This window comes from Pundamilia nyererei, unplaced genomic scaffold (assembly GCF_000239375.1).
Source record: "Pundamilia nyererei isolate P.nyererei 1_Seehausen unplaced genomic scaffold, PunNye1.0 scaffold00012, whole genome shotgun sequence".
NCBI classification, from domain to species: Eukaryota; Metazoa; Chordata; class Actinopteri; order Cichliformes; family Cichlidae; genus Pundamilia; species Pundamilia nyererei.
In genome coordinates, this window is record NW_005187413.1 from 1,607,060 (window position 1) to 1,612,837 (window position 5,778).

Genomic DNA, 5,778 nt, shown 5'->3' on the forward strand with positions numbered 1-5,778 from the left:
GAAAGAAGAAGCAGATCAGCAGACGGAGACGGTGAAAGATACCGACAGCCAGAGAGGATGAAAAACAGATGCAGAGAAGGAGCACATCCCCTGCTCTTTGAGCAGCCACGTTCATGAAGAAAATACAAGCAGACAGTTGTAACTGACTGAGTAAGTCAAAATATGAGCCAATGTTGGTGTTACAAAATATACTGCTTTGTCTGATCTGTTCACCTTGATGGAAAGACATATACTTTATGCATTTATATAAAGAAGAGTCTACTAGTCTTTAAGTAGTGAACCAGTCAATTTCTACAAAGTCCTTCTACAAAACTTCATTCACTCTGGAATCCCCTTTGTGTTAATCTAGCTGATGCTTTATAGCTAGATTTACTCTCCTTAATGGAATTTGTCGAGAAAGCCAACGAAATGAACGCTAATGTTTGACACATGAACTGTATATAAAAGATGGCTATAACTCCAGTATGAGTAGTGAAGACAGTGTTATTTTTCTTCTATGATAACATTTGAAGCTCTTTGAACTACATCAATACCAAAAAATACATTTGTTTAACTGGAATCAACCCAGTCAGCAGGCTTAGTCCCAAAGGTAAATGAAAGCATGAACTCTGGTAAACTTTATTACATGAATGTGCTACTGACCAACTGCAAGCTTGATTTGACAGTGTTGACCTTTGAGAGAACAAAGAGTGTATAATGGTTGAGACCATCATATTGGCAGTGTTGAAACCTTTTGGCTGTATTCTACACTGCAAAATGAGAAAAGAAATACCAGGAGAGTTTGTTTACATCTCTATTTCAGTTTCAGTTTTATTTAAATTTTATTTGTCATATGTAATTTAACAGTGGTTGGGTTAACCCTTTAGAGCCGATCGGAGCGGGAACGCTCTGTTATGCGTAACTATTTTTAAATCCCGGTAGCACTGCAACCACGTAAGCTAGCGCAAAAATTTTTTTTCCATATGAAACCGGAGGAGTTGTACTTACATATTGTGCCATCAGCTTGTCCTAGGTCATGGTTTCCTTCCACATATAGCTTTGCAAAAACTGCATAAAAAGCGCTTGCAGGAACAAAAACATAATATTCCAGAAACACACTTTGCCGGTCCGATCAGCTGTTCAAAACACTTCCTATGTTGGAATAGACGTCAGCGCGAACTTTTGCATTTCCGCCATTACCTGGCCGAAACCGGAAGTGACGTCATTTTCGCGGAAATGTAGTCTTTTTTGCGATCAGGGCCTTATGAGCCTATACTGCTCTTTTTAAAAGTTATCTTTGACTTTATGACTTTCTGTGTCGTTTCTGGGATGCTTAAGACTCATATTGCACTGCTGGAAATAGTTTATTTTGATGCATATGCTGCTTTTTTGCAAATTTGCAGTATAATATTTATTTTCGTTTTTCCTGCAGTGTATAAAAATTGGTGTATTTCAAAAATAAAACTATGAAGACACTCAAAATAAATTTCCTGTGGTGGGAAACTATTTTGTGCAACTTTTTTGTATTTACAGTTTTGAGGGATAAGCCTCTTAAATTTCTCTAACTACAAATATATGTTAAAAAATCAAAAACGATTTTCAATTTTTTTGTAGTTTATTGCACTTTTTTGCAATTTATGTAATTACTATGCACTTAATGAATACATATTATTAAAATCTGGGCTATAATGGTTGTATTGATGTATAGCAACTTGAAATGCTCCCAAAAATGGCTCCACAGCATGTAAAAATATAATATAAGCTCTGGCGGACTTGGTTCTATGGTAGGTCTTAAAGGGTTAATTGGTAATTCTAAATTGCACATAGGTATGAATGGTTGTTTGTCTCTCTGTGTTAGCCCTGCAACATACCCGCCTCTCACCCTGTGATAGCTGGGACAGGCTCCAGCACCACTGGGACCCTGATAAAGATAAGCAGATGAGAATGAATGAATGAATGTAATTTAACAAAGGCTCAACATTACAATGAAATGTGTTTACCTTAAAAGGCAAAATCAACAAGCTCCTGGCACCACTTATTTTAGCAGGCAGTGTGCTTTTTTAGAAACTATACCTGCAAATATAATGCAGAAACCTCAGAATCACAAGTATCTCTTAAGTTTTTAAAAACTGTAATAACTCAACAACAGCAGGCAGACAAAAATGAAATATGCATTACTGAAATATGAGATTAAAAGTCACTTTTATGGTATAAGTCAGAGGGATTTCACACTGGATGTTTTAATTAAAGTCTCTCAGAATATATTGTCTCATATTCCTTCACTCGGTGCTGCACTCAACAAAGACAGTGAGCTGAGGAGATTCTTCAAGTTATGTGATTTTCTTCAGTGAGAAGTCCGATTTCAAAGCACAAAAGAAACAAAGTTCTCTGAATCCAAATGCTGTTCCCCTTTTTTGTCAGACAAAAAAAGACTGGAGGAGTTAGAAAGAAAGCTTCTTAATACAGCTGTTTGCTTTGAAAAGCAATATGAAGGCTCTGGAAGGTCTGATTAATTGCTAACCCAAATAAACAAGAAACCCAAGCACAGCAACAAATTTGTGACATTTTAAATCAAGGACAAATAAAACCTAAAAAAATGTTTTTTTCATTTATAACAAAATAAAAACATTGCACAACAGTCTTTGACCAAATGCACCCATGTAATTGCTTTTAATGGTCTGTCATTCTTAGCCATCCATCAAAATACATTAGACCTAATATATATTACTGTTGCGATTGAAACAGAACAAGTTTAATCAAAGAACACATAATTAAAAATAATCCAGTTGCTCAACATTTGGTCACATGTTTATGAAAGGAAATCTAACTGGACAAGACATTAAGCTCCAATAAGGTCCCCTAAGCTCTGGTGAAAATATTTTCACCTGCTTTCTGCTATCAATATAAAAATGCCTGCCTTGCTCGACAAGTTTATCTTTGGCCCTCCAGATGGTCCAGAAACATAAGAAAATACATATGAATTAAAGTTTTATAGAAACATAGACCTTATGGGCAGACGTCCCTCTATGTCCTCCAAGTGACATTTTACTGTACAAAACAGATGGGACAGGTGTGTGCTGTAGTCCAGGGAGACCTTTACCGTGTTAACAGCTGTGGGTGTCAGTGGAGTGTGTGATTTCTGCAGATGTACAGTAAAAGAAATTTTAGAAAGTAACATTTTCATCTTTGGTTTAAGATTGTAGTAATTTATACAATAACACTGACAGACTAGAGCAGCGGTCTCCAACCCCCGGGCCATGGACCGGTACCAGTCCATGAGTCATTTGGTACCGGCCGCGAGAGTTGAGGCTCGGGTGTGAAATTTATGGTTCTCAGGGTTTTTATCGTTAATTCAGTTTCCCTGGGTCTTTTCCCATGTTGTAGTTGTGTGTCTTATTTCGAAAGTAATATTTACGCATTACCATAGTGACCAGAGAGCATTAAGGGGCAGAGAGGAGGCTGTTACTCTCAATGTTGTTGGCGCATTTCAGGAGGACGCTGCTGATACAGTTACACAATTATACGGTGAATTTGCGTTTATTATTATATTTACCACAGTTGTTGTCTTGGTCGTATCATTTTATTTTGTTGTATTTATCTGCGACACGTTAAAGGCCGGTCCATGAAAATATGACATTAAACCGGCTGGGGACCGCTGGACTAGAGTACTATAGCTAAAGAAGATACATCCATATAGGCAAAAATGTCCTTTGCCATTTTCACCAACATCTTTTTTTGTAAGGTGCCAAATGCTGTCAGATATGCCTGGAATTCCAAACATTCGTGCAAAATGATCTTTGGCTTTAGATGCCGGGCGATCCTCTTTATAAAACAAAAAACAAAAACATGACTATGTCCAAGTTTGCCAACCAGCGATCTCCTGTTTGGCAAAGTTGGTCCCCAGCCACAGTCCTCATTGGAAGTCTTTTTTTTTTTTACTTAAAGGTTTTGGGTGCCCTAAACATCACATTGAATAATGACTCCCAGCCACTCTCAGTCAGTTTAAACATAATCATGAGGCATCCTTTACCAGTGTCCATATATTATGTGTTTGGAGCTTGAGACCCATATCACTATCACCGCAACCATTTCCCAGACATAAACGGCCATTTATAAAGAATGTGTCTGCAGTAAAAAGTGTGGACCGCACACATAATTCAGATGATGCATACACTCATTTTTCTAGAGTCGAGCCTGATATGGATGGAAATATAAGACCAGATGGAAAAGGAGCAGGAAAAATAGGGATAGGTGGGACTAAATGTAAAAAACAATTTTGCAGGGTTTGCATTTGCCTTTCTCATGATTGTTTTGTTCTCCTTTGTTATAAGCTATGATAGTGTGTACACACAGTGCTATGCATCTGACTCCTGGTGGGTCTTGGCACAGGCATGAAAGGACAGCTTGTTTGCATTTGCGAAATGTCACTGCTTTGACAGAATGGCACTATTTGACACTCTGGTAATAAGAACTGTCTCATTTGATGGTGCATTGACAGCATTATAAAAACCAACACAGCTAATTAAAAAAAGGAAAACTCAATATACAACTAAATACACAAGTGTGAGAAATGCAGAAATGCAGGGCGAGCCCAGAAATCACAACCAATCTTTTAAAATTAGGTGCAACACATTTCACAATTTCATTCTTTATTGCATGAACTTTAATGTCTTGAATTTTCTTCTTTTTGATATTAATGCTGATGCTTGTTTTTTTTTTAAATTATTTTAATGAAGAAATTTTATGTAAAACAACTGCAGAAATATAGAATTTCAGCTGGACAAATCGGCCATATGAAACCAAATTATAAACAGCTTTATTTAGTTGCCATATATAGTTTACCTAAATTTAACACCACACAGAAGATCTTGCCATCAAAACAAAACAGATAAAAAAGACAATAATTACATTCTCTCCTCAGTTAGCCCCAATTAGAGGATGTTACACAGAAACTTTTACACAGATTAGACAGGAAATTCTACATCTTTGTTTTTCCCCCTAAAAGCTTCCTAACAAGTTAGTGTTCCCAAAAATATGTCTGGGATGGCAACTTTGGTGCCTAATGAGCTGAGGAAGTTGTGCGTAAGCAAGTGGGCTTTGCCTGGTGTGAATAAAGCTTAACTTCACTTTAATAATGTCTCCTGGTTTGATTTGTGATGTGAGACACACAACAAAGAGTATCTTGTTAAGGCATAAAAAACATCCTGAAAATAAATTGATGGGAACACATATACAGGCCAGAGAAGTGGGCTTGTGAGCAGATTATTAAACCCAAGTGTAGGCTGAGTATACAGAACAGTATATTCAGTGCTAATTTTTTAACCCTTTATACCTGATACATAAAGAAAGTTAAACATCAAAGTCAATAAAAAAAACTCTGTTAAGTCAGTCATTATACAACCTCTACCTAATCTCCACTTAGAGTAAATGGCTAAGAGAGGACCTGAGCTGTAATACCATTTTAGCTCTTGTTAATAAATAAATAAATAGAAAAGCTTGAATAATCTTAAATAATAATTAATCCAGGATTTTAAATATTTCCTTCAGAGGTTTTAAGATTGAATTCATGTTCTTATGAGAGTGAAGAACAGCAACTTTGATCATTTATTGTCTGAATGTAAAAACAATCCTATACTATTACATTGTACAGTATGGTACATTTTTAGATGTCCGAGACAGCCAGTGCATATGATGTGATTAGACCATACGATAGATAGATAGATAGATAGATAGATAGATAGATAGATAGATAGATAGATAGATAGATAGATAGATAGATAGATAGATAGATAGATAGAT